The following is a 13,816-nucleotide window of genomic DNA, read 5'->3' as shown; positions in this document are numbered from 1 at the left end:
GTGAAGGGCTTGTAACCTTCGTTCACTTGCCAAAGAAAGTTCATCATATTGTTCTTTAAACCATTGTTCTTCAGATATCTCGCTTTCATTCATTACGCGAAGCGATTGAATCTCCGTTTCGATTGGAAGAAGCGGGTCCATTCCATATACCAAAGAATATGGAGTAGTCCCAGTTGGTGTTCGAATGGAAATTCTGTATCCCCAAAGTGCATAGGGAAGTTTATCAGGCCATTCTCGAGCCCTATCTGTCATCTTGGCGATCATCGTCTTGATGGTTTTGTTAGCTGCTTCAACAGCTCCATTGGTTTGAGGAAGATACGGTGATGATTGGTGATGTCTGATTTTGTACTTCTCAAGGGTTTCTTTGAGATGGCCTTCAAATTGTGAACCATTGTCTGAAATAATTTCAAAAGGTATCCCATACCGACAGATAATGTTATTGATTACAAATTTTGAAACTTGTTTTGCCCCTAGTTTCAAATATGATGATGCCTCTACCCATTTCGAAAAGTAATCGACCGCAACCAATATATATTGATGCCCGTTCGAAGCTTTCGGATGTATTTGCCCAATGATATCTATGCCCCAGCTGGAAAAAGGCCATGGTGAAGTAAAATTATTTAGGCTAACTGGCGGAATATGATTAAGGTTTGCAAATAGCTGACATTTTGTGCATATTCGTACGAAATGGATGCAATCACTTTCCAAAGTGGTCCAATAATACCCTGCTCGCAGAATCTTTCGAGCAAGCATTCGTCCATTCATATGAGGTCCACATTCTCCCCCATGTACCTTTTCCATGATCCTTTGTGTCCGCTCCCCATCGATGCATCATTGCAAATTTCCATCGAAACTTTTATGATACAACAAACCTTTCAATATTGTGAAATGGGAAGCTAGCCTTCGAATAGCCAAATGATCCTTCTTGTGACTTCCTTTAGGATATTCTCCATCGATTAAATACTTCTTAACATCAGTATATCAAGCATCCTCATTATCTTCTTGGGTCAATAAAACAATTGTTGGTTCAAAATTAACCACGGGAATTTCTTTTTCTACAATTGTTACTGACTGTACCTTCACATCATCGTCCCAAGTTAAATTTACCGCTAGATTTTCCAAAGCATCAGTGAAACTGTTTTGTTCGCGAGGGAGATGTTTGAACTCTATTTCTTCAAAGAATGGGATAAATTGTTGAAGATACTCCGTGTACATTTGCAACCTTTCGTCCCGAACTTTCCAAGCTCCAATAGTCTGGGAAATTATGAGAAAAGAATCACCGTACACCGTGAGATTCTTGCACCAGCTTCTAATGCTGCTTTGATTCCATAGATGCAGGCTTAATATTCAGCCGTGTTATTCGTCATTGGGAAACTAAGCTTCACATCGAAAGGAATATGTACTCCATAAGGATCGATCAATAATACCCCTGCACCATTTCCCCTTCTATTTGAGGCTCCGTCGAAATACATCTTCCACTGTGACGTACTAAGACAGAAAATATGTTCATCTGGAAAATCATCATCAAATTCATCACCCGATATAGGTCCATCAGCCAAAGCTTCAGATATAGCCCTCCCTTTGACAGACTTTTGATTCACGCACTGAATGTCAAATTCTGACAATATCGCATGCCACCTTGCTATTCTTTCACTCAAGATTGGTTTCTCAAAAATGTACTTGATTGGATCTAACCTTGAAACCAGATAAGTAGTATGTGCTTGCAAATAATGTCGAAGCTTCTTTGTCGCGTAAATAAGGGCAATGCAAGCTCTTTCTAAAGGAGTGTATCTAGTTTCATACTCAAGGAACTTTTTACTGAGGTAGTAGATAGCTATTTCCTTCCTCGTACCCTCTTGGTATTATGCCAAAAGAGCTCCCATGGCTGTTTCTGTAATAGTAAGATATAATATCAAGGGCTGCCCTGGTTTCGGCGGCATTAAAACCGGAGGATTGGAGAGATATTCTTTCATTGAATCAAATGAGGCTTGGCATTCATCATTCCATTTTATAGGAACATTTTTCTTAAGTAACTTGAATATAGGTTCACACCAAGTTGTCAATTGCGATATGAACCTACTAATATATTGAATTCTACCAAGAAATCCCCGAATCTCCTTTTCTGTCCTTGGCGGAGGAAGCTCTTGTATGGCCTTTACCTTGTCAGAATCGACCTTAATTCCGTCTTGACTTACGACGAAGCCTAAAAGTTTTCCCGAAGTTACTCCAAATACACATTTCTAAGGATTCAATCTCAGGTTGTATTTCCTGATTCTATCTAAGAATGATTTTAAAGCATCAAGGTGCGTCTCACGATCATGACTTTTGACAATCATATCATCAACATAGACCTCCACAATATCATGGATAAGGTCATGAAAAATCGTCGTTGTGGCCCGTTGATAGGTTGCCCCAGCATTCTTTAATCCGAAAGGCATTGCTCTATAACAAAAGGTTCCCCATGGGGTAATAAAAGAAGTTTTGGACATGTCCTCTTCCGACATAAGTATCTGATTATATCCCGAGAATCCATCCATGAATGAGAACATGGCGTGTCCAGCAGTGTTATCAACCAGAACATCAATGTGGGGCAATGGAAAATAGTCTTTTGGCGATGCTGAATTTAAATCCCTAAAATCAATACACACTCTGACTCTTCCATATTTTTTGGGTACTACCACCACATTCGCCAGCCATTCCGGATGCTTGATTGGTTTGATGAAGTTGGCATCAAGCTGCTTTTGAATTTCTTCCTTAACTTTGAGACTAACTTCTGGTTTCATTCTACGAAGCTTTTGTTGCTTTGCCTTGCTATCAGGGTAGAGTGGTATACGATGTTCAGCAATATTACGATTGACACCAGGCATGTCAGCATAAGACCATGCGAACACATCCACATATTCTTTAAGTAAAATTATAAATGCATTTTGTTCATCGAGGGAAAGGGAAGATCCTATCTTGACTTCTTTTACATCATTATCCGTACCTATGTTTACAGTTATAGACTCTTCCATGGGTGTCACGCATGATTTAGGTTCATTGAAAAGTTCATTATTAGAAAATGCATCATGATCAAGATCAATTTCTTGTACGCAAATATGTTTACAAGTAACTTTATTGATATCTTCATGATATGAGATATCAGGCAATATATGAATAGGCGATTGGCTAGATGATGAACTATCGGTTTCATAACCGTCTGAGGTAGAGGATCGAAAGGGATATAGTTCGGGGAAAGGAAGGAATTGTTCTTGAGTTTCGGGTCGAATATCATTTTCAACTTCTGTTCTTATTGGAGTGATAAGTGTAATGGGATCGAATCTAGCTTCATAATCAGAATTTGACGAAAACAAGCCTCTTAGAACTCCTTGCTTTAGATAGTCATCCCAATCAACATCTTTCTTAAATACTTGTTTCTTATCAAACCATTTCTCAATAAATTCTTCATTCCTTGATTCTGCAAAGAAAATTTCTAACCCAGGGTGAGTTTTCTCTTTATCCAAGTCACGCCAAGGTTCAAGAAACTCATAAAACGGCTCAGTGTCGTTTTGCAACACAAATTGCCCATTCAAGGTGAGAGACTTCCTTTTTACGACTTTAAAACCCATTTTCTCGTCAAAACCCAAACCATGACGATTTCGCTTATCAATTATTGGGATTGGATGCCTCATGCCTTCACCATTTCGTCCTAAACCAGTTCCTGGAACATAACCCATTTTCAACATCAATTGAAGTCCTCTGGTAAGTGTTTGTGGTATTGGGTCTTGGATTTCTTGAATGGAATTTGGGGGTAGAGTAGATTTTCGAGTTTGGTTGGTCATGGGTTGGCAAAGGATACCTAAACATTACATACTGAAGATTAGGATTTCCTCCTTTTTTTAAAAAAAAAATAATTAAAAAAAGTAAACGATAAATGCAAAAATGCATGCGGAAAAAAAAAACTACGTAAAAATTAAAGGACGTCTATTAAGTTAGATAAGTTAGTGGGGTGTTCATTCCCAAAAAAAAACTTTTTAATTATTTCGGGTCGCGCCATTAGGCTGCCTACGTATCTCCAAATAGATTTTTTTGTATTTTCACATTTTTTCTTCTTCTCTTTTTTTTTGGAGAATCAGACCCGTCGTAGTAAAAACGGAAGAAGGAGGTTTTTTTTTTAAACAGCTGCACTTGATCAGAGTTGCCTACGTACCCCATTAACAATGTCCGTGCAAGTACAATTTTGTGTATGATCATGAAATAGTGCTTTAGGGGATCAAGCTGTACGTAGTTCTTTGTACCAAAAGAAAACATAAGGAGAAAAAATAAAAAAATAAAATAAAAATGCTTGGTTTACAGTGCTCATACTACCCCTTTTATCCATCCTTCTTAATGGAGGGTAAGATAGAGGTCACCATGTCGTTGTAGATGCTTCTTTTCCCATGTATAGATTTCTTAGGCTTCAAGGTTTTCAAAAGTCTTTCTCGTAGTCCGAGCAGTGACGAGCAATCAAAAGAGTGGGATCATCTTCATGTGTCCAAAAAGAAAGGGAATTTATAAACATTTTCTAATTCGGGCAGGAAATTCCAGTTGTGCGCTTTATACACCAACGGAGGGCGTGACACTCGTTAGTATCATGGCCATGTAACTGATGATAGTGACAATATTTGTTGAGATTTGGTCCAACAAGATCAGCTCCTGCTCGACGAGGTAGTGGCTTGATACGACCTTCTTCGAGTAGTTGAAGGAACAAATCAGCTTGAGAGGTCTATGGCTGTGCTGGGCTTGTCTCTAGTACGCTAGACTGAGGATGGGCCGGAGTGATGATCCCACGATCAATAAGATCCTGGATTGCACATTTAAGGTCGTAACAAGTATCGATTCTATGCCCATATAGATGACAATAACTGCAATATTGTCTCATATCTGTCCCATGTGGTGGTAACGAATACACATAGCTTTTTGCCCGAAGAATACCCTTTTTGCTCAAACGATCGTACACCACACTCAATGGTTCGTCGATTCGAGTGAATATCCTCATGTTAGCTCTTTCACCATGAGGGTGCACCTTAGACCTTCTTTCCTGTAGTCGATAGGCATCAATTTCGTAACCATATCTCTCCATGTGCGAGAGATCGGCGTATTTGATGGAGACCATATGTTGATAATAAAAATCATTAAACTTCCTCAATAATATCAACATGAACTCCCGATCAGTAATAGGTAAACAAAGTTGAGCTCGAACGTAAGAACATCTTGAAAAGAGATGCGAGAATGATTCCCGGTCACTTTGCTCCATATTTACTAGCTTCAGCTTTTTAGTGTCAGTCTGTCGAAACTCAAATCCCCAATCACTGAATGCTTGAGCAATCTTTCCCCAAGAACTTTTAGTTGTTACCCCTGAGGTGTAATACCAAGATAACGCATGTCCATCCAAACTCCTGTTGAACAACATGGGAAAATGCTCTTCTGGAACATTTAAGGGATATAAGGTGTTCACAAAGTTGTATAAATGGATGATGGGATCTCCCAACCCGTTGAACTTCTCAAACTGGGGAAGATTATGGTAACGATCATCATGCCTGTTGTTAGGGAAAAGAACCAACTCCTCCGGGTACACTAACCTTCTATAGCACAGGATATTGAAATCCAAATCAAAATCCTCGGCCCTAGATCTTTTCCGAGATCCTTCATCATGACCCCGTCTAAAAGAATTACTTGTCCAAGACTCTCCTCTAAAACAAGGACCGTTGTCTTTTGGAGTTTTGGGCTCTTCTTCTGCCTCATCTTCATTGGACCAATTTATTCCACCTCTAGCTTCTTGGGAATTAACTTCAGAGTCATTGTCATTCTCTCGAAATTCCTCTTCTGGATCTTCCTCAGTTTCTTCTTCCGGCTCTTCGTCGGTTTCTTCGTCTTCCTCCAAGTCCTCCTCCGGATCTTCCTCCGTTTCTTCTTCTTCTTTCCATAAGTCTATTGAATCAAATCCAATATTGTGAATAGTGAATCCATCTAATCGACTACCCTCTTCTTCATCTAAATGGAGCACCGATTTTCCAAGAATAGAAACATTCATAACTTCTGGATTACCCACAAGTGTCACTGCACCATGATCCGTGAGCAACTTCACCTTTTGGTGTAATGTAGAGGCTACTGCCCTGTTCTCGTGAAGCCAAGGTCTGCTGAGCAAAAGGTTAAAGCATGCTTAAATATCAATTACCACAAATTCAACATTTCTAGCCACCGGCCCATATTCCAAAAGTAACTCAATTGACCCCAAAACATCTCTTTTGGCGTTGTCATAAGCCCTAACAACCTGGCTTGAAGGTGTCAAATCTTCTTTTTGAAAACCGAGCTTTGTCATAACTCGATAAGGACACACATTGATGGCGGAACCATTGTCAATGAGTACCCGAGGTATCGTCCAACCATGGCATTTAACAGTTATGTGCAAAGAGTTATTGTGGTCGACACTTTCTGGGAGATCATTGTCGGTAAACATTAAAGTGCGGTCGGCTCCATGAATAAGTCCTACCATTTGATCCAGTGTTATGGATGGATCAATTGAAACTTCATTGAGATGTCTCAAAACGGCGGCCCGATGAGGTTGTGAATGAGTTAATAACTTCCATATAGAAACATTTGCATTAACCTCCTTCATGCGCCTAATAGCATCATCTTCTTCCTTATCCTCCCTTGCTAATTCCTTGTCTTTTTCTTTCCTCTTCAAGGCTTCTACGGGGTTCTCATCCTCAAGATATGAAGGTTCAAAGTGACGACCTGCGCGAGTCAAATGAGCCACCCGTAGATCTTCATCATCACTAAGATCATCAAGGTAGATTGGACATTGAAAATTACTAGGAGTATTAAGGCGTGCCCCAGCATTTTTCTCAGCAATTGACAGCAATGACAAAGCATCCTCTTCATCATCCATTAGGCAAAATGCCCCATTATACCATAGTGGCGCAGACATCAGAGAACGGATCCTTTTTGAAGATAACATCCGAACCCTTGTATGGCACAAGCTTCACCTTTTGTTGAGTGGAGTGATCATACACAACACACACATAATTCTCGGATAATGGCATATCATATATTCGAGGGGAATTTCGAACCATTAATAATGTTGGATCAATTTGGTTACTAGAAGTGGAGATGGTGTTTATGGAAACAGGAGTCTTATGATTGGGAAGAGGATTATTAGTGATGCTTGGTTGTGTGTTTTTAAATTTATCAGAGGATGCCCCGACTGAAAGCCTTCCTCCATCCACTAGATCTTGAATACGGTGCTTGAATGCTGTGCAATTTTCAATGTCATGCCCAGGCCCTTGGTGGAATTCACAGTGTTGGTTTGGGTTGTAACTGGGAGGAGGGTTTCTTGGGGGTGTCCTTGGGTTCAAAGGTTGAACGAGGTTGGCCTTTTTTAGTTTGGAGAAAGCTTGAGCGTAGGTCATGTTCAAAGGAGAAAAATTCCTTTGTGGCCTAAGTTGGAATGTTGGAGCGGCGCCAATATTGTGTATCAAGTTGGTTGGTTTTGAAGGTATTGAATCATTGTTATTGGTTTTCCTGTTGCCCCCAAACTTAGGATTGTAAGAAGTATTACTACTGCTCCCTTCATCCTTCTTGATGTCTCCCTTTTTTATGGCATCCTCCACCAAGGTTCCTGTTGATATGAGAGCCTTGAATGACGGAAAATACTGGAAAGCCATTCGTCCTTGATAGACAGGAAGAAGATTCTTCACTATCATTTGTAATTGTTTTTCTTCGTTTGGCCTATTTACCATGTTTGCAGCCTTGTTTCTCCACCTAGTGATGAAGGCAGAAAACGTTTCATTGTGATTTTGGGCAGTTGTCTCCAAATCCCTCCTTGTTACATCGATCTCTTCGTTATATCTATATTGGCTAGAAAATTCTCGCACTATATCAGCCCATGAAGTTTTCTTTGAATTTTCCAGATTAAGAAACCAATGAGCAGCAGCCCCATCTAAATATTGCTGAAACAATTGTGCCATTAAAGGTTCATCAACACCCCAAGGACTCATAGCCCCTACGTACAATTTCAAGAAATTGGTGGGACTTCCTGTACCATCGAATCTCGTGAGATTCGACATCTTAAACCCAGGTGGTATTCGTGCTTTCGGAAATAAGGTGAGACCATGAATATCTAACCAAGGTTCCGCTTTGGTCATACCCTTCAGTACTTCCTTGAGCCTAAGAATATCTTCCTCGATTTTGGTAGGAGCTTCTCTATCACCATTTCCATCATCTAAATGTAATGGTGAAACTATCTCTGAATCATGATGAGGAGGAGGAGCACTTGCACTCTGTCTTAACAAACTCTGTATTGTTTGTTCCATAGTATCTTGACGATCAAGGATAGCCTGCATCATCCCTCGAAGATCATTAGATGGATCAGGGTTTAGCGTACTTTCATGACCAGGAATCTCAGACATTTCGCTCAGTGGTGGAGAATAAATTTCCCTTGGCGTTGAATATCCCGGTGAGAAGGACACTGAATCAGACTGTAAACTGTGAGAAGAGGTTTGCCGGACAAGCCAAGATCCTGTGCGGGTCCAGGTAGACTTCCTGGGGTAAAAAGGGAACATTACAAAAACTTCTTTGACAAGTTAAATAAATAAAAGATTTTTTTTTAAAAGAAATGAACACCCCTTTTTCTAAAAAAGAAAGATTTTTTTTTAAAAAAAATAATTAAAAATTATATAAAAAAAATGGGCCCTATTATGAAGATTCCTTGCGTGTCGAGCACACCGTTGGTTACTGGCTTATAAAAGCCTAAAACCTGAATAAGGATCGTTCACTCAAACTTCTTCTCTCTCTAAAATCTCAAGTGTTTTCCTTTGAGGTCTTCCTTTCTTTGCTCAAAGTCGAGTTATGGACCCTAATGCCTCACGCGTTAGAGATTTAATTCACTACTTCTCAGACACTTCACGCTCTTCTCTCCAAGAATTACGGGAGAGAGAACGTATCAAAATTCTTAATGCAACACGACCAGAAGATCATCCATCTCAATTCTCTAGGGAGAACCTCTCTCTCCCCTACGATCAAAATTCTCTGGCCATTCCTCCTTCAGTTCCTCTAGTGAAACTTGCACTAGTGACTGGTCCACCCCAAGTATTTGAGATAAATAGCTCCCTAGAGTCACTTTCCTTATTTGTGGCAGATACAATGGTGCTAGCTATGTCTCTATCTCTACGTTTCTCTGAAGACTCGTTTTACCCTATCATAGCTACTATAAACCAACAAAACCTCCCTTTCTCTAGCCAACTCGTAGAGAATCCAAACCTATCATCACATTACCCTTTTAATTTACCCATGTATTCGTCTCTCAGGCTATTGTTTTGGGATGCTCGTGGGTATGGTACGAGTCAAATATTACATAATATCTCCCTATTACACAAAACACATATTCCTACTTGTTTGGTCTTACTCATCTCTAATTTGTCGATTGGCAAGGAGGTCTCTGAAAACATAGATGTAACAAGGTCTTGTATTCTCGCAGGGCATAATTCTCTCCCATCAATTCTATTCCTATGGAGTGACACGTGTTTCCTTTCACTCACTCGATTTTCTGAAGGATCAATAGCCATATCGGCTTACAATACCCCTCGCAGTATTTATTCTGGGACTTCCTCGCGCCAAGGGAGAGGCCCACCCCCAAGCTCAGTTAATCATCCCTGGTTGGGTGTATCAGACTTCATAACCTACAATCACTTAACAATGATGATGGGTGGTCCTTCAAACTATCGAGAATCTAAGGAGAATTTTCTTCAAAAACTACCTCCGCGTCATAGGCGTTACGTGTCTCGTCTCCCTGAGACTTTATGGTCAATAGGTCAAAGAAGTCTCTTCATAATAATAGATAGATTAACTAAGGCATTGTCGACTACTCCTTGTTCACAAGAAGATCCTCATACTCTATCTCTAGAAGCCTTATCGGATAGCTCAGATGGATGTAGAGGTGGGTATATATTGCGAGAGCCCGGGCATGTTTGGAAGTTTGGTTTTGGTTCAAGGCTTAGAGGACCTAAATTTTCCTTTTTCTCGCTTTGTTTACTTCAAAATGGATTGCAAAAGGCTCGCTCTCTAGAGGTGAAACAATTAGAAGTAGTGATGGACGTTAACCGCTTCATCTCATCTCTGTCTAAGCTTGATGTCTACCCAACAAATACCGAGCAAAAGTTGTGCGACATACTGCTCCTAATGCGCTCTCGTGGTTGGGAAGTTAGTATTCGACATTTCCCTCAAGACATGATTCGAGGAGTCTGTCTTATGGTTGATCATTGCCAAGGGTTTACTTGGGGTCAAACAGAGGTGTTCGAAGCTCCCCCGTCTCCTGAGATTCAGTTAGGGCCTTTTTGACTTTTGCATTATGTATTTTTTTTTATTTACTGTTATGGTTATATCACTATGTAAATATGAATTAATTTTCTTTTTCGTCTATTTTCCACCTCATGATGAAGGAAAGAAAAATAAATAAATAAATCAATGAATAAATAAGTGAATCCTGCAGCAATAACAAACTGTTAGTGGCCGGGCCCGAAGGCTGCCTACGTATTCCAGAGTGCGGAAATGTGCTGAGTGTAATGTGATTCAGGAAATCAGGCCTATCGTAGTTTGACACAATAAGGAAACCAACTTTTAAATTTTTGCGACTACACTCAAAGCGAGCTGCCTACGTACCCTGTTACAAGATTTTTTTTTCATTTTTTTTTAATTTTTCATTTTTTTTAGGGATCAAGTCGCTCGTAGTTCGCAACAAAAAAAAAACTTTTACAAAAATAACTTTAATGAAAATGACACTACCATGCATCTATTTCCCCGGTCAAAAGTCGCTTCTCCCAAGCAGCTTTCCGTTTAGCAACATAGAAAGGGTTATCTTCTTTGTCCAAGATCCATGATGCCCATGCTTTACATACTAATGTGCACGATTCCGTTGTAAAAAGGTCGATGTTGTCGAGGAAGATGTAGGGTTCCATGATTTCTCGAAGAGATGCCACTTTATTTGCAGATGTTTCAACCCCCTCACAAGGAACTGCTATATCTTGGTCGTAAAGCCAATTAAACCTTCTTCGGATATCATCGGCCTTTGCCTTATTAGGCATCCAATTTGGCTTGTCCCGTTCATTCTCTGGAATAGGAAAATATATTGTTCTTTTTGCAAAGGGTGGACGCCTTATTACCTCAACAGCTTCACTATTTTCTATGCAATAACCTGTTGTGCTTATGGTGTTTATCCAACCACCATACTGTGACGAGCTTTCTCCTTCATAGGCTCCCCTGCTATAGTCACCACATATAGTGATGATGCCCCATGACGCTCTCATTCTTAATTTTTTATGTAAGCTAGACGAGACTGCTTTACACCCGTGCAGCCATGGTCTCCCTAGTAAAAAGTTGCATGAGAGTCGAAAATCCACTACCATAAACTCTATGCTGAACAGAGCATTCTCATGTACCAAAGGTAAGACTATAGACCCCGTCACTTCCCTGGGTAATTGGTCAAAACCTCTGAGAAGAATGGAGCGGTAAGTGATATGTAAATCATTGTACCCTATCTCATACAGGTATTCTCGGGAACAAAGATTAACATCAGATCTGGTGTCAACCAAAATGTGATTAATATAACTTGCACCGTGTCGAAGAGTGATATGCAGTGGTTCATAGTGATAGTGATTAGGGGGTAAATCGCTATCTGTGAAGGTGAGTCCTGGATCAATATCGTGATGTTCGGCATTTTTCCCTTTTCGTGAAGAAGAGTGAAAAGCGTCTAAGGTTTTAAATATGTTTTGAGAATACATTGATTCATGGACAGGCACATCATATAATAATTCTGGGCTAGTTTGACGAGAATGGGGGGCAATGTTTTCTTGGCGAGAGGCCTTGGATCGTTCTATAGTGGAAACTTTTGGATGTGGGCTTTTATCATTTGGAGATTCAGGCCTTAAAGTTAAACTCTTAGAGCCATCATGGAAGGTCAAGTATTCACGAAGTTGGGCCGGCGTCTTTTGGGATTGAACTAACATAAGGGGATGAAATTGGTAAATCCAAGGCTGACCAAGTTTGATATCATAGGGAACTGGTATATCACAAATTATGAAACTTGTGGTGAAACTTACACCTTTGTATTTAACGATTGCATCAATTTTACCACATACATTTTCATATAAATCATTGTTACAAAAATCATCTATTGTTACAGGTTTAAGTTCTTCTTCCTCGAACTCCCAATCAATAAATGTATGGTACGGGCACATATTAATGGAAGATTCTTCATCAATGTGAACATGATAATACTTGATGTTATGACATATCATTGCATGATCCAGTGAGTCATTTATAAAACCCTTTGTAATCAAATCGTCTTTGACCTAGTGCGGATCAAGTTTGAAGATTTCCCTAAAATCTCTAAAAGGGGTTGAGGCGTTTATGATTGTTCTTTTGAGATAATCACTAAAAGCCCCACGATACATTGAGGAATTTGATAGTAAATCTCATAATGATTTTTCACAATTCTCCTTCTTTGGTTTCGAAGTCGAACCTTCCCCAAGGCTCACCATATTACACACCGTGGTTGTCGTGTGCGGTAGGAATGCATCCCCATGAATGGTTATTACGCCGCCCGGGGTTGAAAATCTGACTTTCTGATGGAGTGCAGAGGCAATTGCCCCTATGTGTTGTAACCATGATTTTCCCAGGGTAAAGGTGAGGCTTTCCGGGTCATCGATTACCTGAAACTCAGCATTACAAACCCAATCATGATATCCTAATGGAAGGGTGATTTCTCCAATTGCCTGCATAAAAGTGTGATTTCTTGTTCTAACCACCTTTTTTGAGGGTCTTAAAGGAGCATCTTCACACCCCAATCGCTCAAGAATAGTTTTGCTGTAAATGTTGAATGCGGACTCATTGTTCACCAAAATTCCTGAGACTTCATAACAATCCGATATCAAGGTAATGGACAAGGGCCGGTCATTGTTGTAGTCATCTAGCAAATCCGCATTGGTGAATCTTATAGTAGGTGGAGTCCATGATCTTGGAATGGGAATTTTCCCATCATCAATCAGTTCTTGGACAGCATGCCTTATATCACTACAAACATTTGTGTTGTGCCCATAGTCATGACTGTAGTTGCAATATTTTCCCATGTCAGCCCCAAGAGACGGCATAGTGTAGTTATTGTGTTTTGACTTGAGGAGACCTTGTAACTTCAACCGATGATATATAGCACTTAGTGATTCACACTTCCTAGAGTAAATCTGGCGGATGGAACCCCAACGTCGTCCTCCAATACACATTTGTGCTCCTGTATTCATATCTCGATCTCTAAACAACAAGTAAACTGGTTTTTCAAAAACATGGTTAAGAAAACCTTCAAGGTGTTGAGGGGTATAAGACTTTCCTTTAAAACAACATTAACTCATATATTAATTCATCAATAGTGATTAAACCATTCTTTAGGTTGAAAATTAAGGTTTTAAAGGAAGATTTTGGCACTGCTTAATGCACCACATGTGGTGTTAGTAGTCTTTAAAAAGTTAAACTCTCTTGAAATCAAATGAGGGAAGGTCTAAGGATAACTCTTAGTTTATTATCGGGTCCTTAAGTAAGCTTTCTAAAAAAGTTTCACTTAAAACAAATTTTTGTTGAAAAAAAAGAAAAACTTTCATGACAACACGAATGAATCATTAACACAAATGACCGTAGAAACTTCATGTATGTATTGATGCACATGTTTCTTAATCTAAAGGTCAATCCATTTTGAGGAAATTATTAACCAAGTGGCCTCGTATCACTTCCAACTGTGAACACCGAGGTTGGA

Source organism: Chenopodium quinoa, unplaced genomic scaffold, assembly GCF_001683475.1.
Source record: "Chenopodium quinoa cultivar QQ74 unplaced genomic scaffold, ASM168347v1, whole genome shotgun sequence".
Taxonomy (NCBI): domain Eukaryota; kingdom Viridiplantae; phylum Streptophyta; class Magnoliopsida; order Caryophyllales; family Amaranthaceae; genus Chenopodium; species Chenopodium quinoa.
This window is presented reverse-complemented; position numbering follows the sequence as displayed.